The sequence below is a fragment of the Acromyrmex echinatior genome, chromosome 2, assembly GCF_024713525.1.
Source record: "Acromyrmex echinatior isolate Ae372 chromosome 2, ASM2471352v2, whole genome shotgun sequence".
In the NCBI taxonomy this organism is placed as follows: Eukaryota; Metazoa; Arthropoda; class Insecta; order Hymenoptera; family Formicidae; genus Acromyrmex; species Acromyrmex echinatior.
Window position 1 is genome coordinate 16,707,267 of NC_141853.1, and position 23,752 is coordinate 16,731,018.

Sequence of the window (23,752 nt, forward strand, 5' to 3'; positions counted from 1 at the left end):
GCATACAATACATATTAATTTAATATATCACAAATGTTAAGTTTAGTGAAAAATCCACAATGTGAAATTTCCACAATTCGCTTATAAATTGTGTCAGTTATAGTATAACACGTTTTTACAGTACGATCAGTATATTTTTTGTATTAATCTTTTTACAAGTTTATGTTACTTTCTAACGTATTGTGTAAAAATTTATAAAAAATTTGAGTGACCGTTTGAAACACGTAAAATATATTAAATTTAACACAAATTTTCCAATTTGTATGTACTGGCGATTTATTTTAATCAACGAATCGCGCTTTGAGATTATTATTAATGCATTATGATTACGATGCTATGATTGCTGTCATACAAATCACGTACGGTATAATTCCGCGTAGAAACGCATGTTTCATTGTGCTTGTCGTTCTTTATAAATCCTACCATCGCCGTCGATCTGCGTGTATAGACCCGAGCTTATGGTTGCGAACACCGAAGCTATCGCATCGCAAACACCATTGCATAACCGGAATCTGCAATAGTAGCGGGATGTAGTGACGAGCCTAAGCGGTCGATACTGGAGCGAAACCGGGGCGCAATTCGCTTTTGCTTTTCACAGAGAACAATACTTCGACCGGACCACCGCCGGATACGACACCTGCGTATAACGCAACTTCGCTTTCAGTAAATCGAGTGCGTCTCGCCAGGTATAAAGTGCTATTGGATATCACATATGGATTTATAGGGAAAAACACCATGACAGACGAAAACATGCGACTGTCCTTTTTGATAAACTTCCGTATATGTCACAGATTAGCTCGAAATAACAGATCGGCCTGTAATCGATCAGGATATCTTTGATTCTAATATCAGATCTCGAAAGCGTAAAATAATAAAATAATAAAAAAAATGTATTTGTACGCGAGAGAACTCTGCAGTATTGAAAGCTTAAAAAAGAAAAATTTCTCTAAATATTTTATTTTACGCAAAATGTATCAATATTTTTAACTTTTAATTTTTTATTAAAGAATTACTATAAGTAAAATGAATAAGTAAAAAAGAAAAAAAAACATTTAATTAAAATTTTAGTTGTCTTAATATTTTATAACTGTGCTACACAGATTTTCAGAAATCCATCATTTATCACAAAATTGAAATCTCCATTTGTCACAAATGCAAGTATGTTTTTTCATGTAATGCTCTTTTCTCGTAAACCCGCGATATGTTCGCTGTTGAATTGTGTATCTTTTATATTTAAAAAAAATGGAATTATGTTTGGTGTTATGGTCAATATTTTTTGTGAAAAGCGAAAACAAGCCGCCGTACAATACCTAGTATGCGCGTACATGAGAATTTTTGGAAAACAGATTTTTGCGTGCCGGAAATATAACTTGGATACTCACTACAATTTACAATGACACAAAATGAACTGTTCCGAAATAATTTTAATTTCCAATTTTTATATCATATAATTTATGGTTCTTTTTGTTGCTTCTATATTCTAATATTTCTCCTACCAAAAAGATCAGTTGATCGATTTTATTTCATCGCAAAAAAAGACTACGACGATAACATCGCAATATCATAGATGTTGATTAACGAATGGATACTAAATTCTTTAAAAAAATATATATATATACAGCACGCGAGGCAATAATTTACGAGCAAACGTGACAGAATCTATAATGCGATCGACACTATGCTACACGCAGGAATCATACATCATTTCTCGGCGTAGTGAGAATAGCACCTCGTTTACCTCGTCTATGAAAAATCTCTGCGCAAATGTAACGTGACCTCTCTCAGACAGATCTCCCGGCGTCTCCCATTTACAGAGGCATTGCTCTTCGTAGTCGCCTGATCGATATTTCCATATTCAGAAACGTCTGTATGCCCCCGGCTTAACTCGTCCCGATTCTAAAACATCGCCTTTTTCGTCGTCTCGCCAGACTAATCCTTAAATTTATATTCAACGACGGCCTGTCCGGCACCCGAGGGAGTCTGCAAGGACCGACGCTGCAAAAGGATGCAGGGCCAACAAGGAATAAATTGCCGATATACCATGAGCCTTGCACTTCACGACCAGCATTTTTTCCTCTTTTCGTCCCCTTCTGATAGATTTCTGCTTATTCGCCGGAACAAATCCACATGATGACACGTGCTACACTTTTATCACGGCTGATTCGGCAAGCCTCGATACCCTATCTATGTGATGTATCTACGCGTAAATACTTTATCAACGAGAAATGATGAGGGGAGGAGGAAGAGAGCAATAAAGAAGCGTCATAAATTGCACTTTTCCGTCTTTTCGCTTAAGAGAACAAACTTCATCTACTTTTCCGCAACGTGGCATGACTGACAAGAGCGATCAAGCAGTCTCTTCGAATCTCAAGCAACTGCAAAGCAACTACGAAACAAGTACGAAGATAATACGTTTTAAACATAGAAACAAACTTTTTATAGAATTTTCCATTTTATGCTTCAAGATTTCAATTCTTATTATGAATTATTTATTTGAAAACGATATGTAAGATCCCGTAAGAAATGTTATGATAAAAATATTTTTTAACAGATGCTTTATCTTAGCTTCAAAATAAGCTACGTGCATCGTTCTCGGTGCTCCATGATCGCTTGTTGAAGGAGAATTCGAAGAGAAACGCGTCCGAGAATCATTACGTTATCCTTATTTACTCAACTGCTCATCTATCAATAAAGTCATCCAACCGACTATGACGACATAATATTTTCCAGTCAATATTTGTCCGCGATTTTGCGTATTGATATCGAGAGCCGACGATGCATTACGGAAATATCGAGTCAATATTGGCAGGTTATTGCGATACTGATCCGTTATATACACCGCATTGTCGCGCACGTCGTCATTATTGTTATCGTCCTCATCGTCCTCGTCGTCGTCGTCAGCAATCGTAGTAGCACCAACACCTTTTATTTCTATACATTGTATTCGTCTCAAGCGTAAATATCCCATCTTTGAAAATAGCTCATATACGAATTACAGTGATTGTGTCATTGGAGGAAATGTACGACTTGCATGGGGAAATAAATAGACGCGGATCAAAACAGCGATAAGCTAGATAAATCGCGAGCCACAATAGATAGAGTCACTGTTTCATCCATTTTGAGGATATAAAGTTCATCGGCGCATCATTTTGATCTTGTTTATAGTATTGCTTGACATCCTCTTTGCGATACAACGATACGTAAAAATTGACGAATCTATTTCGTCAATCACCTTTGTTCTAATTCTCTGTCAAAATTGTCAGTAACGAATCCTACCTAATTTTAAATTCCAATTAAAAGATCACGTCATTTTTAAAGATAAAGATAAATTTCAAATTAATCTTTTAAATACAGAAATATATTTTTGTTAATTTTCAACTGCTGCAATAGAGCAAAAAAATATATTAAATATTGTACGAAACATGGAATAAAATTTATTTGTTTTTTTACTTCTCCAATATTTTTAAATAAAATATTTTTTATTTATTATGATAACAATTAAAGAAAAATAATATACATCAATAATATTTTCCAATTTCTGTTAAGATATAAATTATATTATGTATTTATTGAGGCGCGTATACAACAAATTGACTAATCGTTACAATATAGTAGTTAAAGATTAATAATTTACGTTAAAGGGAATAATGCGTAATTTTAATATGAAATTGTGAAACAAATATTGATCAATCGATTAATTATACAATAACAAATCTCCAAATAGCAGTTTGAAACAAAGGAGGTCGTGATTTTGTAGTGAGGCACTAAAGTTTATAATGAAATAACGGACACTCGAATGATCTTTTTTAAAGTCCTGGCGAGAGTATAATATTAGGTTATATTATTAGCTTAACCTTCGCATAAAGTTCCCCCTGCGTCAATGAAATTTTGCCGAACAATTATTATCGGTAATCTATATCGTGTTTTGTATAGAGATGCATATTATATCTACCTGCCCTGTAATATTCCGTGATATTCTGTCCTGGCTGATATCCGTGTAATGAATTGTTCGTTACCGAAGGTGGATTCAAATTAAGCACTATCATTGATGTATGTTTTAACCCCCAATTATTATGATAATATCGAAATTAATTTCAACGTTATAGATCTTTTATATCGATATTAAAAGCTTTTTGGCTTATTGTTTTTCCCAATCGTTTTTCCCAATCTTTTTTCCCATTTTCATGCGTAACCTACTTTTGTCTGTTCGCCATAAAGGCGAATTGTTAAAAGCAATTAACACAAAATTAATACAACGTCGCTTTTTGTCACAGTGAGTTTAACTTACATAACGTAATTACTTCGCGCTCCAACCATAATAGTTGAGAGTTAATCATATATAATTATAATCACAGATGTATTATCTGCGAAATTTTGAACATTTTATATATATAAAATAATAGATATTTTACATGTGGCAAATATTTTACCTGTATGCAAATTATATATCTGTCATTTTAATAGAATATTTTGTTTTATGGGATAACTATAACGGCCACATACATAAGTGGGATTTGGTGCTTATTGTTAAATATTTACTATGATTGACATCCAGATATACATAGGGGAACATTGTATCGTGAAAGGGGTTCAAGCTTTCGGTTTGTATATCTAGGGTGCTCCAAAACCAGGTGTTTTTTTAATAACTTAATAAATTAATTTTTAATTAAATGAAAAATAGAATTTTTTGATTAAATTTTGAAATAAAAATTATACAACAAAACATCATATATTTTTAATTATAATTTTAATTATATTTTATTTTAATAGAATTTTAATTTTAAATATTCAAAAAAATTTGTAACGACAAAAATATAGTCAGCAATATCTTTTTCGGTATTCTTGTTTTAAAAAAATCGGCTCCTTTTTCCAAAAAATTGGTGATTTAAAAGACATCCGAAGGTTTTGGAACACTCTGTATAATATCTTGCACAATTTATGAAGATGGTCTTATGAATTTGAACAGAAGTGGGACTCGTGGTAGGCGATCAGGTTTCTTCCGCGGCGATAAAGAAAGAGATATTCAATATAGCGTAACACAATCTCGCGCTCGTCTTAACTTCGTTTCCTTGATCGTCCGGAACTTCGAACAACTGTGACTGCACCTGAAGCAGGAAATCTTTATTTCTTCACTATCGATCAATGCAATGCAATACTGTCGTTATAACGTAATAATATAATATATTCGTGATGATTCTACCATCATAATTGACAAATTATTTGTGCGACACGACTCTGTGTAATGTATTATAATATGTGCGTGGTGAAAAATCTTTAAATTTCATTTCATTCGTGATTATTTCACGTTAAACTTGATAATGCGCCTTTGAGATACATTTTATTTTGTTATTTAAATTACAATTTTTCTTGTGTATAATTTTTTTATATAAATTTTCTTTCTTAAGAAGAATTAGTTGATATATTTACATACTACTAATTTTCATTTATCTTATAAAAATATCAGCATACAAAAAGCTACGAGTTTTTAGTCATATTTTGATATTCTACCTGGACGATCTATTTTTTTCATACGATTTTTGTTTCGTTGCTTTTATTATATTTTAGAAATTAAAATATGCAGTGTTGCGAAAATATAAATTGGATATTTTTATTGCATTTTAAGTAACTTTTTAGGAATGAAGAACAGACGAGCAGCAAACCGTTGGATATAGATAACTATGTTTCTAATATAAAGCTGGTTTATGATCGTTACTCGAGTTTGAAAATATTTCCACGAAGACTTTATTACCAACTTTGTCCGAATTTAGCTTACCGGATAACGTCACGATCAATAACTTAAGATCTACAAACTTCACGTACATCCATCGTTGATTTAGAAAGATACTTTTCGTCTGATATTGTCGAATAAATTTCGTCTGATTTGTCGAATAAAATTTACTTAAAAGAAGATTGATTTTCTTTGAATCTTCAAAATTTTGTTTCTTTTATCTTAACTTAAAAATTATTACAAAACTTTGTGTAGCATCTTAATAATTTAACAAACAATTGAATTTTTAACTTGATGAAATTTCTTAAATAAGTAAGAGAAGATTAAGTAAGACGAGCAAAGCAAAAGAAAAAAATAGAAGAATTTTAGTTTTTTTCTTTATTTGTATAATGATTTTCGAACACACTTTTTACAGAAACATAATAATGACATTAAAGTTACAAGAGATAAGTAAACGCAACTATGCGCGAATTTTAAGAATCTTTAAGTCTTTTACGATGGTAAATGATATAAAAATTTGTTTTATACAGCACTCAACTATAAGAATGCTTCAGCAATCAAGAAAACGACTTGCCGCCGATGAAAACAGCAGCAAGTCCTGAACAAAGAAACGAAGTTTTACGACTTGCACGTAATTCGCTACCAATCTCATTCTCTGGAATCATTTCTCCTTTAAAGTCTAAGGTCATTTCTACTTTATAATAATGGCAAATAACGTAAAATTGTTTCACGTAATGTCCTGCACTTCAGTGTAAACTCGCAGATTATTCCGGTAAGATTTACAGCGGTAAATCTCTTGGACCAACGAAATGAAAGGCTTTATAACTCGCACATTATCGACGCTCTAAAGTCGCTTTCTACAATCGTCTCCGTTATTCCTACAATCATAAGCTACACGAAGCGTATTTTATCCGATGTCTTCCGGTCCGGTGCGGAAATAAAACGGCAGAAAATTTCGCGTACCACGCGCGTACCACGAGACCCCTTCACGGACACTGGATATACGAGAGATAAAATTACGGATAAAATTACGGTGATGAATAAAGTAAAAGATGTGAAATAGAGGAAAATGAAGAGAAAAACAAAATGATGAAGTAAAAACGAAAAAAGATAAAGAGATACGAAGATACCGGAGAATCATCGTAAAAAAACGGCTGAAAGAGAAAGAGGGACGGAGAAAGAGAGACAGAGGAGAAATGAGCGAGAGATCAGCGAATGTGCAAATTTACTCACGATTGTGTGGTACGTTTTGGCGATGCGGCAGGACTGTCGTCGTCGAGGGTGGAAAAGCACGTCGGATCCCCCGCGAAAGAGGCTCACTGCTATCCCGGTCCTCATCGCGCAGACGTGCTTTCCATCCCCTCTGCGTTTACATGTATACACGGCTAGAGAAGGGGCGCAGGGGTTGATATGGGCTGCACGATGGGAGCGGATAGAGGGTGGCTGGAGGCCGATGAAGGGATGAGACTTTCCTCAGGACTGATAGGTGGACGTGGTGGCTGGGAAAACGAAGCGAAGGGATCGGGCTTGCAGCGGTATAATGTGACATACGAATAAATGTTTTGTACGTGGGCAAAAATATATTTCTTTTGACTGAGGATAGAGGCGGTCGATTTATTTTTTTCTTTAGAATTTTTAGCGAAATTTTAAACGAAAGTTCAATTTCACAAAGACTAATTGAATTATAATGAGAATTAATTAGAGTTAATTATATCTTCGAATTATAGCATATCATTTATTTTTTTTTTTATTTTATTATAATCCTCTTTGAAAATATTTACATTTGAAAATTTATTTTATTCGAATCTCCCCATTTGAAAATATATTCGAACATAAAATATATAATTTCTGCGATAGCAGAAATTAATGAAAAAAACTATCACATGCATCCGTGCGACGAATTTCTAACAATGCATTCGTTGATAGGAAAGAATTATACTCTGTACGCTTACTATGATTTCCAACGATAGAGATATAAATGTACTGTGATACACAGTTTTTATCGAATTCGTATGCGCGGTGCACACAGTAGAAATTATATCATAAATTCGCTGCAACGATTCCTCTAGTTTAATAATAACACCATAGAAAATATTTTATGACCAATTGTTTCATGTGCATCGTGCGTATATTTCATTAATCTCTTTCTCTCGTTTTCTCATATTTAACTATAATGAGCGAAAAATGAATTCATTTAACTTCTCGTATATCAAAAAGAGAATTCTGATAAAGGGCTAATATTGCGTAAAGTAAGCAAATATTTGATTATTAATTGTACAATGATATTGTATTCGTCGAACGATATTGCATTTGATGTCTATGCCTATATCGCACAGGATATTTTCCCTGAAATATACCAAGTATTACGTCGACAATTAATTAATGGTACGACCTGGTACCCGTATTTACATTTGCTTTTTTCATTTATTTCAACATGCAAAGTTCAAAAGGACATGGAATTATTACAATCAAATGGTAATTGTGAATGAGTTTCTTTAACATAATTATAGATAATTTAATTTATATTATTATATTACTATTATTTTTTATGAATGAGAACAAGAGAATATAATCATTTTATACAAAAATTTATATAAAAATGATAGGTTAATAAATTTTATCTCCTTTTATTTTTATTTATAAAAATATTATGAATGATATAGTAATATAAATTATATTATTTTAATACAAATTCTATATATTTACATGAATAATGAGATAATTAATTTTAATTTTAATAACGTTATATTCTTTGATATATTCGAAGTCGATTAAGGGAACCGTAAAGTTCGTTGTAACTTTTTTATTAATATATAATACTTCAGTAATTGAACGAATATATCGGAGAGATAAAATCTCTCTGAACTTCGATCGAAGTTTTATTTCCTAAGCTTCTAATTATCGAAACAAAAATTAAGTCCGTGTTGATAAAAGAAACTATACAAAATGAAGGTCGAAAATTCCGAAGCGTTTCATATCTTCCGAGACTCTTATTCAAAATTTAACAATGTGGTGTCAAAATTATGCTTGACTCATTAAATCTTTAAAATCGAGTTGGAAATCGAAATACATCGAGGGAATTTCCAATCTGGAGAGGTTACGTGCGATATCTGAAGAGGTTACGTGTGAAATAGCATTTTTACACTGTAAAAAATAAAATGTTAATTTTAATTTAAAGACATTTAGTGGACTTTCTGAGACATGCAAAAATGTTAAAATTAACATTTTTGTGTTAGAATGCTATTCGAGACAAATAATAGTCATGCGAATTCATCAAATATAATTTCTAATAAAAAAACAAATCCTACAGGCAAAACGGATAACAGCAGGATTTCCCGAGATGTCCCTTTGAAAATTGTGGCTAATTCCCATATTTATAACACACCAAAATTTTAATATTGCGTCATAGGCACCTGGGACAGCTTCGTTAATATAATTGAGGTGTTGTCGAGAAATTTCGCAAGGTCCATTTTTCAATTTGTATGAGATTAATGAACTTTGTTATCCATTAATGAAATACTTCGTAATATAGCTTTTAAGCATTCAATAATGTACGTCGAGGTGCATCAGGGAAGTTTTTAATTACATTAGTTATGTGTCGTCGTTTCTACCATTTTCCTATTAAATTTAATTAATCTGATAAATTCCACATTTGTATGGCTTATCACGTTGTTACGTCTTCGAAATACAACATGTTCTCTCGATAAAGTGGCTATCTGATAAAACAAGAAGGCGTCATAAAGTTGTAACAGATTTATTTTGCTACATACGAGCTCATTTATGATAGATCTGATACTGTAATTTACAGGAGACAAAATCGACCATTTTCTCAACCGCTCCCCCTGTAAGAGAAGGGTCGTGTACAAGGAAAGAAAATAATGACTGGCATTATTCAGCGAGATGCCTGCGCTATAAAGAGTTGCCTCAAAACTGACTTTTCGATACCCACAAATTGCGCACTCTTTGATGCTGGAAAATTAATAAGAAGCTTTACGTTATAGATGATTGTTTATATTACATTTCTCCACTTCTAATTGCTCGTAAATTTCTCGACAAACATTTATACTTCTTCGCAATTATACGAAAAAAAAATTTTGGTCATTTTTGGTTTAATGAATGATCGCTAATTAATGTCTGACTACTAAATGCTACTTAATGTTCAGTTCATTCATCGATACAACAATTGGATTTATTAATATGGCTACATAATTATGCATTCTTGCATATGAATTCTAATAATAGTTTTATAATCAAAATCATTATAAGAATTCATTGGACAATTCAATTTTCATTAATTCAATGAATATTTTATTATATTTATGTACAGTTTTGATTCAGTGTACTTCTTTCTTAAAACGTTATATTAATAATATATCGGCAATATGGATAAATTTGAACCTGTGATTTATTACAGCTACATATACTTTAATTCTTTACTTTCATTGTTATAATCCCCGAGAAAAGTAGAACTAAATTCTTTGGAATTCGATAAACGATTAGAATTGTCAAACATATAAATCTTAATTTTTTTTCTTTATACAAAATATGTAAAGAAATTATGTAACTGCGAAGAAATTTTATCAATTAAGCAATTATTCAAAATATAACAAGAAATTAGAGAAGCAGGAAATAAAAAAATGCAAATTGTTATTATTATATCTTTTAAAAGTACGTATTTTTATTCTTGAGCTGTTTATCTGTATATAAACAACATCGAGAAAGGACCGTTATCTTGATTAAGTTCCTGATGACATTCTACCGAGGGAATCGTCGTCGTTTATCGATAATATTCCCGGGAGAATATCCGCGTTTCCATTTACACTGACATTGTAAATCTGTAAGATCTTAATTAATTAATGCTGTCAGCAAACTGTATATTTCTACATTTCTTCAGGATATTCATAATAATATTCTCTCTAAGGATGTATCTTGCAAAGTGCAACTGCAATTTTTTCATTTATCTAAAATAAGACGTGTATAAATTATTTTGCAGACGTACTTTCTATAACTTTAACAAATTGTTTCGCAAGAAAATTCTCTCTCAGGGACAATGCGTCTTACGAAATATGATAAAGTGCGGTCTAGTTTTATAACTTATGCATAACTAAGCACCTTTGAAACAAATGGGAAAAAATTAAGTTGCTAGGTTGCGTATACGGTCGGATTAACTTAAACGCCGCGCAACTAGAGCGTTAAATCTTTGTTTCGTGCAAGACGCAGCGTAAATATTTGCTCATTTGCCAAATATACAGCGGTGCGAATGGTAGCTCTCTGGCGCGATTTCGTTTACGTAGACGGTGCGATGAATCAAACTTTAGTATCGTACTAAAAGGTACTAAAACGTTACAAGTCGACAGCTTATGCATTCTTCTGTAATGGATGAGATAAGTCGATAGTATATGTATACTAGCAACGCATCTAGAAGACGTCATAAAAGAAAAAAAAAACTGCGACAAGATTAAAGGCGAATTTATGCAGTGAACTCCAGGGTTAACTGAAGCAAAAAAAAAAGCAACTTATACATGTACTATAAAATTGATCATCTACGTTGAATGATGGAAAAAATAGAATTTTCCTCTTTTAACCTGATTCAAGAAATTCGAAACTCTTCTCTTTTAATAGAATGCTTCTTAAAGCATTTAAGTTAAAGCGGTTAATTCTTTTTGAATTAAATTTGAACTAAATCTCTAAAATATGAACTGATATCATAGAATCTCATTCCTCTAATAAGTTAAATTATTTATAAAAGATTTTAATTAATGCAATTAATTACATCCATTTTCAGGAATGTGTAAAATTACATATGAAACATTGCACGCAGTAACAAAAAAAAACTTTATTAAATTTTCGCTTTCAAGTTTGTCGAAAAGTATTTACATGGATTCAATGCACCATAGAGAAAAAAAAATCGAAAAAATTCAATTTTAATATCCATCAGAGTTCAATCTACGTATCATAAATACAGGTTTCTATTTTTTTCTCAATCTCTAAAATGCTCTCGCTAAATCTAATCGGATTTCGTTACTTTGTCATGGAAAATCCACCATACATTTTTCCGACATTTGCCGTCGCTCATTAAGCTACCACGCATCAGTTATGCGTTGCATCCCTTGTACGCAGCTATGTTCTCAGAAAAATCATCTAATTAAAAAGTTGCGACGAGGTGCGTCCGCTCGTGAATCTTTCATGTCCACGCGGGACTCGCTCGTCCATTAGGACGCCGCGTCGACGACGTTCCTGCTCCCGAAAGGTGGAAGAACGAAAAAGAACAGTCTAAAGCCAACCAGACAAGGTGAAAAGAGAAAGATGCAATTAAAATACGGCCTTCTCAGAACCAGTTGCAGATATTCGCGCCCTGAAAAAAATGTATGTAATTTTACATGGAAATGTATATGACCCAGAAAATTATCTGAATATGACTGAAAATTCTTTTTCCAAAAAATTTCCAGTCACATTTAGATAATTTTACATGCATTTTTTTCAGTGTGTCAGAATTAGAGAAAGAATGGAAAGAGGCTGTATCGTGTAAATTAGTAGGTAATAATTAGTAAGTGTGTTATATTAAAATTAATATTGGGCTTTTTTGATTAGTCAGCACGATTGCTTAATCAACACGCAATGTTATTACAATAAACAGATTGTGAATGCGGATTCATCATCGATTTTTTTAAGATAAGATTTAATTATATCTACGTATCGTAAAATTGTATCGAAAAAAACGCCAACCTGACTTCAAACTACTGCTCTATTTATCTCTGGAAAGGCCTCGGTGCTCTATATTTTTTTTTAAAAGGAACTATATACGCGACGAAATCCACATGCCCTAAAAACTGATATTGAAGATATTGAAAATATTATTGAAGGACAGTGTTTTATACATAGCTAAGTTTTGGTGAAACAGCGTACTCAATTGATACAATTCCCGGGGATGTGCTGCCAACTCACTCATAGCCGACCCTGCATCTGCCTTCCGGCAGCGAGCGGAATAAACGAGCGGAAAGCAAGAGAAATCGCAACGAGAGCAAGAGAAATCGAGCTTCGCGAAGGGCGCGAAGCTTCGAACTTGATTGCCTTGGTATCTTTTTCACTCGGCGTTGCTCACATCTGTTCGTCTCGTCACCCCTGCAGATACGAAAATCACACGTATTTTTTTGGGGAGCTTTGACAGGATCGAAGGATTTGACAGCGAAGAAAAACGCAAAAGCAGAGAGAGAGAGAGAGAGAGAGAAGGAGAAATGGCTACGCTCTCTCAGGTAACGATTGGTTCGTTAAGTTCATGGGATATTTTAATAAAGGAGCTTATTCATATTCCCTGCACGGCGCAAGCGCCGAAAAGCCACCTGTAGCCCCAGCCTCCAAATCAATACATCACATATACACGGAAAGAGAAGCAATGTCGTGGAAACCTGCCTGCCTGCCTGCCTGTCTGCCTGCCTGCCTGCCTGCCTGCCTGCCTGTTTGCCTTCCTACTTGTCTGTCTATTTCCCTGCAAAATGGAAATTGGAATGGATGCAGAAGACGGAGAAATCGAGAGAGGGAGAAAGCAGGATAGAGAAAGGAAGTCAAGACCTACTCTCTTGCCTGTGCCAGCCAGAAGTCGCCTGTTGCTGCTGCCACTGATGTTATATCCAACTCCGCCGTTTCCGACCACCGCTGCTGCGCTCTGATTTTAGACGATTGCTCGCTTCGAACACCGAGTATCCGCGGTCACGATCGATATCACTTTCGCTATGCGAGAGTTCGCTGGGTTAAATACGCAATTTCGCACGTCAGAGCGGAACGCAGCGCAACGAAAATTCTCGCCGTCGTATTTTGCCACGTAGAGAGAGCACGCACAGAGTAATGCATCACCGGATTAATCCCGGATTGTCCTGGATGATTTAATTGTTTGTTATCAGCAAAAGTGCAATGATATTTAATCGGTTTTAAAAAGTCAAGTTATCACGTTTCAATTGAAATGTCAAATGTTTTTTAGTACTATTAGACTATTACGTAGTAGGGAGATTAAAAAATTATGTATTTCATTTTTGTTTGTTTGTGCATGTTTTATTTTTAATATTATAACATCGCGTAGGTTGCTGAATCTTTTACTCGAAAAGCGAATTTATCTTGCTGTAAGCAGCTTCTTTACTCCGCAACTTCTTTGTAGGCCGCAAAAGCGTCGACCCTGCCCTCTTTTTTACACCTAAGCGCCGCGAGCATGATTACAGGGCACTTCGTTGAGGCCACTTGTTACTCGGTAAGAGGATCTTCGACCCTCTCGTTTCGCCATGATGTTCCCTAAAGAAACTACATAAAATCGTTTTTCTTATAGGGCGGCCGATTTCATTTCGACATCTTTACGACTGCAAATACGAATTAGATTCGTTTTTTAACTTCACGACCACGTCGATCATCCCGATCTCGAAACTTTGTCATTCTAAATCATCACTTACATTATCCCTGCCATTCGTTTTCGTTGCTTCTGACGTTTGTAGTCTGTGCGATCATAATTTTCGCGGTGCCATCAAGATTTATATAAAATTTGTCGATGTGTTTCAAATTTATTACGAATCTGTCCAGCCAAGCGACAAATAAATAAATAATTAAACATAAATAACATAAATATGTCAGAATGAATCGTAAATATTTCTGTACATATATAAAGATTGAACTTTAAAGGAGACGATTTCTAGGCTAGCATATGAAAAGACAGAAAACGATCGAATATAACGAACAATCTTTTTATGACTGTAATCATACTAAATGTTGCAAAAGATACGAAAGTAAAAGAAAGGAATAAGATTTATGAAATTTCCGAGAATATAAAATATTGAGACAACCAGATTCGATGATTTATTATGGAACAAACGTAACAATGATAAGATGATTTTGGTATTTCTAAAATCCAATGTACAATATCGGAACTGTCAAGAAAAGAAAGTGAGAGGGAAAGTATAAAAACGAAAATATTACATGTGCAAAACACAGGCACATCTGTCGATACAAATATTTAAAAAGATACATGGAAATTATTTAAATTAAATTGGAAACATATTTTGCAACTTTCACTTTTTCATTATTTTATTTATTTTTATTATATTGCGAACACACAGCATGCGTGCGCTTTTATTAAATAAACGTTTAGTGATTAGTACAAAAGAATTTTAAAATAAAAGAAAGTAGACAAGTTAAAGTTTCTTTCTGTATCTCTTTCTACATCTCTTTCTGATCATCAAACTAAAATTTACAAACGGAGACAAGGACGCAAAAACTTGTAAAAGAAACGTTTGTAATAGCATAGAATATAAAAGACAAACTTTTCTGCAGTGCAGGAACGAAATTTTATGAGAAAAATGTAAAAGTCTAACTGTCGTGAAAGAAAAAGTATTCTTAAGAATGATTTAATTGTAATCCTTTTATTTTTAGACTCCTTTTATTGTAATAAATGACAAGGAAGTTAATAAAAACTAGTATAAAACTAGATGCATTTCCTATTACATTTTATATAAATATAAAAAGTAGTACACACACATGAATGATTCTTTAAATGTAAATAATGTAATTTGCGTTAAATATAATGAGAGAGACAGAGAGAGAGAGATACAATTATTTTTTAAATAATCAGAAATTTTTATAGAAAATTTCCAAAATTTTGATATAATTTTCTAGAGGACACGTAGTAACTTTTGACGTAAGCTACACACATTATATTATTACAAGGGTGAAACTTGCCTCTCAACTCGCAATTTCTCTCTCATATCCTCATTCTTTTCCTCTTGATTGCGACGTTTGCGACTTCTCCTGTGCTCGGACCTATAATAGAAATATCGAACGACCCGCCGCGAGATTGACAGAATGAGTGATCGACATAGTGGACTCTCATCGAGCAGAGAAAGAATCAATCCAAAGTACTAGCCATATGTCAAAACGCTCAAGGATCCCTAGAAAGGTTTTACAGGCTCTTGGTTTCCATTAAATTATTAAATTTCCTTTTTGCTTTATTCGCTATAAACTCTCGTATATTTTTTAAGAGTATATGATAAGAGATATGTGCTTAAGTCATTATTACAAAACAAAAAAAATTATCATTGCGTCGCAAAGAGTATAGAGAAATATAGAGATACAGAAAGAAACTTTTATTTGAATAAAAAAATAAAAAAATTATATATAATGACATGAAGTAAAATTTTTATTTCTATTTAACGAATAAAAAATTATAAACGTATAATTTATTTAATACTTTTCTTTCTTTTTAATATTTCTTTTTGACTGTATAAGTAACAAGAAGAGCATTGGAAAGATTTAGCAAAGCAAAGTGATAGAATGAACGTTGGTACGTTGGTAGAAAGGTAGAAACAAAAATCTCTGGAAAACTATTTTTTTCGCGTCGATACTTGATATACTCGGTTTTTCACTGACGAAAATTTCATACGAGAGAAAAATGTGAAAAAAGATCACACGAGAGAAAAATGTGAAAAAAAAAGACAAGGCAAAAATCAAAAATCCAAAAGATCATACGTAGATCGTAATTTTATATGCCATACTTTTTCAACATCGCATAAGTTAATACAGTAAGGGAGACCGGGATCAGTTGATTATAGAGGTAAGTAGAATAATCGAGGCTTAAAAACAAAGCATGTGAGACACGCGTAAACGTCGCTCAGTCTGCTGTAACATCTTGTTGCGAACACATCTATAATAGAAATTGCCACAATTTTAAAAATCATACACTTAAGTAAATATTTTTATTCTTAAAATTTTTGTTTTACAATCGTATATGATTGCCTGAGATATTTGATTTTTGCTTAGATAGTAAATGTAATTCTTACTTGATAAAGTCCAGCAGATTTTTATGTGTCTTTTTTATCGTTATATTGTTGATTTTTTTTTTTTAACGAATGGGGATAGTAGACTAACCACAGCATGGAACTATATGACTCATTTAGTGACGACTCTTATACTTACTCAAAATTTTATTCTTTTAAAGAGATTTTCCTCAGTGATAAATGTTATAAATTTAGTTCCCTCATGTCCAATCTCGAAAACTAGGCTCATTCGACGACGTGCTTTTGCACGAAATGAACAAATTTTGCAAAAAGAAGCATTGTTTTGCCCTGCGAAGCGAATGTTTGTGTTTAAAATATATTTTTATAAAAGTTTTATTAATATGTAGCCAAAGATGTAGCTTAAAATACATTAATCTTTATTTTTAATAATCTTAGTCGAATTATCCCGGTCTCGGAACTAGTTAAATCAGATGGAAAATGTATTAGAAAAATGCATTTTTTTTCATATTAGTTATCAGTTTCCCCTTATTATTATTAAAATATTATTAGGTAATCAAATATATGTAGTAATTGGTGTAGAATTCATTTTTTCGATAAGTCTCTTAATTTTGTCTGTAAAAATTCGAAACTGAAAAATGAATCTATTATTAGCCCCGGTCTTCCCTATTGTAAATCGAACAATTCGATGATACCTTCAATATTTTTTTCCCCGAATACACTTTTTACGGACACATTTTTCTGGCTGATTCGAGCGCACGGAAAATATTACTCTTGTTATTGCGATACTCGACAATCATGGTAACGTTAAACAACAGAATATCAAATCGAAAATGCTCTCGATATTCAATTTATTTATTTTTTTTTATTTTTTTTTTTATTTTTTTTTTTTTTTAGAATTCGTGTACATATGATAGCCTTTTATGAGCGCTTTAATATATCACGATATGCATGTAATTGTGTTAAGAACGCTAGAATCGAAATATGAGAGGCTAACTCGAACAAATTACCCGTATTAACACAAAAAGTATCTATACAGAAATTATGCATTTGGCGGATTATCTCCGTGGCTAAATCCATTCTTAGAATATCAACGTTTCATGAATATTGCAGTTCACTTCATTAGGGCGAGAAGCAGTACGATATAGTATCAGCTCTTGATGAGGTGCAATGTTCACAAAACATTGGCATTCTAAGAATGGATTTGGACACGGAGATAACTTACGAAACGCATAATTTCTGTACAGAAAGTGGAAGTCTCAAAAATATATGTATACTTATACGTATGCAGACTCTAGAGATTTATAATAGATTTTAATCTAATGAATTGAGCTTCTACCTTGAGTCTGTAAATGGCTTTAGTTATTGAAAATTGTATTTTTAAGTTCAAAAGAAGTTTTCTAAATAGAAGCTGTAGATTAAGTAATATTAAAAGAGGTTTGATTCTATTTAATTGTTTAAGTCAAAAAAACAGATTTATATGATCTAAGTGAGGTTGAAAGAGATTGAAAGTAGGACTAATATTTCGACTCAGATATTAACAAAAAATATCTGTGAATGTCAGAGAAGCCTATTGGATCCTCGGAATGATCGTTTACGTTTCCATCCTTCATATCATCATCAAAATCACGCAAACGTATCTCTAATGTTTAACATCGAGTATACGAGTTATAGCTCTCAACGATTCGCAAACGATATTGCACACGCACATCGCAATTAATAAGCGCGTGGTTACACACTTCTATCTGGTAATTGGTAACATCGGTTTGCGCGCTTAGAGTCCTGGAATTAATTTATCATTTGGTAGCAATGCTACGATATTGAAGTGCTGTCGACTCGTCAACGATTATAATTTGCACAGGGATTTACAGCATAATACCGGTGAAAAACAAATGAAATGCTGCAGGCGGAGCATGTAATAACAGCGTAGAACAATGAGATTCAAATTTGACATTTGTATCCAGTCTCTCACCCAACTATAGCACCATTAAATTGACGCAAAATCATCCGATTTTATTGAAAAAAATATCGTTACGTCAAAGTCAAATCCGAATATTAAATAAAGCTGAACTATTGATTACTACTATTATAATAACAAATATGTAGAAAATAAGATTTTTTTCTATTATTATTTGATTTATTTGATTTACTCATTGAACTACTTTCTGCTTACAATTGTCAAATATAATAGATTTTATATTATACACATAGAAAATGTTTTCGCGATATTACATAATCACTGCAAACAATTGTTGATATGCAGCAAGGAAACAGATTAGTCCAAGAAAATGAATATCTTCTAAGTTAAAACTTATTTTTCATTGTCTTTTGGAATTCTTTGTAACTATAAAGGGAAATTTTTATACTTTTTGATTAAAGATCATTCTCAATACTTGAAATAAAAATATGCGTGAATCAGATTTCACTATATGATGGAGTATATAATTGAATGCATGTAAAGTCGCGAGAGGTGCATCATCTCCAGGATTCAATTTCACATTGTATTTAAAGCCGCTTTTCACCCCAAAGATGCTCCACGTCGAGGAGGAGCATCGTTAACCATGTTAATATCGGTTTCCAGCGGCAATTGAGCGAGCTTCTCTGCTGCACACTGCCACTCGATGACGAGGGAAGGGTCCATCTAAATATAACGTTTCAGCGAGGGCTCATGGACTATATCGAGGCAATCCTGGATAATATCGATCTTCATATACCCACTTGCAACGCATGGTATTTGCGAAGATATAATACCTATCGAGAGGAGATATCCTATCTGCGGTAGGATAGATCGCTTTCAGTTGATAACGACTCTTTGGAGCAGTGAAGATTCACTCGGTCGCATTACTACTTTCCGATAGATGCCAGCGAAAGTTCGAACGCACCGTTCGCTTAAAAAAAGATATAAAAATATTTAAAAATATCAAAGAGTGCATAAAAAATATCTATTATAAAATGTAAAGGCGCTATACAATATATGAAATAAATACGACGAGAAAAATTTGAAACTCTTATGAACATATTTTATATTTTAATATGATATCACAAATAACAATTCTTCTAATACATGTACGTATCTACTCGATAACATATATATATATCTTTTCCCTAAAGTATATTTTTGCAATAGATTATTTATATTGATTTCAAATTTTTAAATTTTCACTTTATTTTCTTGTTTTACAATATTCCAATAGAAGCACGCAATAAATTTTCCATGCGATAAATATTGTTGTAATAGAAAAAAAAATAACTTATAACAGTAATTTAGAAAAAATAATATAATAATTTACATTTTTTTATTTATTTAAAATATGAAAATAGTTTTTATAGCAATTAAATTTACACTGGAAAAATGTAATGGAACTTATAAATATAACAATCGAATTTACCGATAGTAGAGAATTTTTTATTCTCTTCTGATGATAATTTGCGATCGTTTAATTTCTTTATTCCTATAACTTGCTAAATAATAAAAAAAAAAGCAAAAATAAACTTTCGTCAATTTGTATACAAAAAAATTAACCAATACAATTTGTTATATTATTCTTTATTATAATAGATATTAGTCTGATTAAAATTGTATAGCAAATTTAAATTAGAAATGTCAAAATACGCTGTGATATTATAATAATACAAGCATTATTAACATTGAATTAAATTTAACCAAAATTTACTTTATCATATTTGTTGCAGCAATCTTGTTATACAAAACGTATATTTAACTCTGTAAGATGTCACTACTAGTGTTTGAATCGTAGCATTATTTCGTCTCCTTGTTAAATAAAAATAATTGTTAAATAGTTTGAAATATTTGTTATAAGCAATAAATAATTCTATGTACGTCTAAATGAAAAGATATGCTCATGATGAACTTGTCATCGTAAATTTTACTCTATAAAGCTCTCGGTCGATAGCGCGAGAACGACGAGCGAAAGCTCTTTTGTACGAGCTTAAGTAATTGAAAGCGTTGTCCGTAATTGGAAATGCCACCCTCTGGTCAGCCTAACGCGACGTAACGCTCGCTCACTCATTTTCTCATCATATGAGAAAATCGTTACAGCTAAACTCTCCGAGGGGCATCGCGACATGGACAATGCATTAACGATGTACACAAATTTGAGATGCAACCGGTGCCTCGTGAGATTTCCGAGAGTTACATGGATTACTTCAATTTAAAAAACGCTAGATTTAAAGCAAGAAGTCAAAACATTTTTATTTACAATAACTTCCAATGCGTGGCATTTCGCGAGAAACTAATTGTAAAACGTATAAACATCGCTGCTTTTTATTAAAGACTTGGGTTAGTAAACAACTTGAAGAAAAACAAGGCAAATTGTACGATATTTCTTTGCTAATTTTGTTTTTTCAGACGATTTATTGAACGCTTAAAGTCTAATGATTTTTTTGAAAACAAAATATTGTTGCCAATTAAAATTTTTCACCCGAATTTGCGCAATTATAATAGAATTTACAACATTATTACGAAATTATTATCATCTTTATTACAATTACTAAAAATTTTTATGACACAATAATCTAATATTTTTTATGAATATATAATTGTCAAATATTTATCAATATATTTATCGAATATTTATCTAATATATTTATAAAAAATATGAATTTTAGAAAGTTCTTAAACATTTATTATATTATATACTAACACAGATAAGTTAATTTTGAATAAACATGTTTTTTTTTTAAAAAAAAAGCATTTTTTAAATTAATTTAATTTAAAAAATAATTTTAAGGTTGAAAGATTTATTGATTTGTGCTGAAATAGTTTATTCTGACGTATTTCTTGTAAAAAAATTGACGCGATATATCAAAGTACGTGAAACCGAATCATAATTTAGCAATGGCGCGATAGTGAATAACCACAGCTCGCTGACGCGCGCGGTATCATTTAACATGACGCGACCGACAGAAAAAAAAATAAAAAATCGAAAATATTTATAAGAATCCATCGTCTTCTAGCAAAATTACACATTAGTTCTGTGATTTTTTTTTTACATTGTTTTTGTGACATAATTATATAAATTCTCGACATTTTATTTGATGCATGAATATAAACAACAGCTATGAAAAAATTAAACGACGTATTTATAATATATGAAAAATTGAAGACTCCGTCAGCGTTTTCAAGGTATTTCTACATAGATAATTCTAATTTCAAACTAAAAATTTGAGCTAAAACTTGCTGACTTTTGTTAGCAGAATTAAGTAAGTATTTATGAACTATACTATTACAAAAAATAAAAATATTTATTGTACTATTTTGAATAATTAAAATTTAGTAAAGCTTTTGATGATTAATATATTTTAGCTTGCTTACATCTAATCATATAATTATTTATAATTAGATATAATTATTTTTACTTCGGGAACTATCTTCCGCATGTCGGCAAGATCATTTCTCTTTCCACATTTTAGTCTATTCCTAGATGAAAACAACCGTTCCTCGAGTTGTCATTATTCTTCGCTTTGTCTCATTTCAACTGGCACTACTCCATGGGGACGTTAGAGATGCAAAAACGTCATCACTCTAGCATGTACATGACGATTTGCTTGTGCAATGGTAGCATATTACACACGCGTGTCTTACATGGATTAAAAATAAATTACACGTCACGATCTGTTGTTCGAATAAGAAAATGTCGGATTCTCCCAATTTTTTTTGACATTACCTGCATAACGCAAGCTTAAGAACATTAAATAGATATGTATGACGAGTATTCCACTGAAATTGCAATACGTCACTTATGTCATTAATACAATATTAATACTTAAATAATCGAAACTGAAATCATCAGTTATTTATTGAGCTTTTATATATTTATCCATTTATACGAACTTTTAACAGAAATTGTAATTTAATTTAATTACAATTTCTTTTAATACAATCAAAACAATTTAATTACATTGTAGATGTAACGTGAGATATTATTATTGACAACAAACATATAATTTTATTATTAATTAACGTTATTTTTCCTCAGATCCTATTTAGTTACCGGGAAATGAAGAAGCAAATAAAAATAATGTTACAACGAATACCGTCACAAGCTAAAGAGCTTCAATAATAAAAAAGAAATACTACGAAAAAGATTACCCTGCGTATTCAAATTTCTAATTGCATTATGGCTTTACATTCGAACATCGGGCAGGGCATAGGTCGAGAAATATTTGCGCACAATATGCCGGAGAAAAACAGAAAGGTTTCACCTCAGTCACCCTGGCTTTCGTACGTACAATCCCCTTATAGAGCGGATCGAACGTCGTGCATGTCGGAGGTTCTCGAGATCGCATCTGTTCACGAAGGCGCCCTCACGTGATATCGCTGTAATGTCATACATTGTAGCATGATACGTACGACCTGTTATCCGTATCGAACGTAATATTCACGCTTTCGGCATGCTGGGATTTGTAAGGCAAGAACTCTGCACGTTTGCGAATCTTCTGTACTCCGATATATTCAAATCAAAATTTTTGACGCATATTTGAGACCTGATATTATTTTACCTAGCACAAAGAATGTGTTTTACGTAGACGTAACGTGAGGATCATTAAATTAAACGTTAAATGGATTTAAAAAAAAAAAGAAGAAAGTTATAGCTTTGATGGTACAGTAATTGACATCTTCCATAGATCTTTCTTACTAGGTACATTCTGCACGTTTCGAGTAAAAGGGAAGAAAGTAAAAGTTACGAAGATGCATTTTAGTTTCCCCGGGGATCTGTAATTTTGCACTGCATTGTTGGCACGTAAATAAGTAGTGAAACAAATAGGTAAAGTTACGTGTATGTGTAGAATACCCTAGTTTCTGCGAACTTCCTTTTTATGTATAGTCTTGGAACAAATTGAAGTTGATTTGTTTCTTAATAAAAATAGGCCATCGATAGCTATCGAATTGTGGGCGATGGAAAATTTAAAGAGTTTCAGAGAAATGCCAGTAGATGTAACGAAACTTTAGACTTTATTCTTGATCCAGTTTCGAGTCAGTCTTATAAGTGTATTTGAATTCCGTTTGTCTACTTACGAAATTATTTGAAACATGTTGTTATAAAAAATAGTATTTAGTCGATTTTTGAAAAAATGGATTCAAAATTGGTTGAAAATTTTGAAACTAAACACATAGTTAATTTTTATAAATGCTTTCTTTATAATATTAACAAAATAAAATCTTGAGATTAATTCCTGCTACGGCCCTGCTGCGCACATCTCACACGTGCGTAAATAGTTATTTATATTCTAGTTT

The 23,752-nt window shown here is 32.2% G+C and overlaps 1 protein-coding gene and 1 long non-coding RNA gene across 3 annotated transcripts in view; one reads left to right on the forward strand and one right to left on the reverse strand.

The window, feature by feature from the left end:
* The window catches only part of rsh (Rap GTPase activating protein radish), a 135,243-nt gene extending 123,579 nt beyond the window's left edge, over window positions 1–11,664 (reverse strand). The window contains exon 1 of the mRNA XM_011065438.2: window positions 6,962–11,664. The gene's annotated coding sequence lies outside the window, so the exon portion shown is untranslated. The remainder of the gene's footprint in view (window positions 1–6,961) is intronic.
* The window catches only part of LOC147910553 (uncharacterized), a 126,667-nt gene that overhangs the window by 88,341 nt on the left and 14,574 nt on the right, over window positions 1–23,752 (forward strand). The window contains exon 3 of one of the 2 annotated variants that reach the window (XR_015544135.1): window positions 19,076–23,405. The exons of the other annotated variant lie outside the window; for it this stretch is intronic. This is a non-coding gene — a long non-coding RNA (uncharacterized LOC147910553). Of the gene's footprint in view, window positions 1–19,075; window positions 23,406–23,752 lie in introns of those variants that run through there. 2 annotated transcript variants of the gene reach the window in all.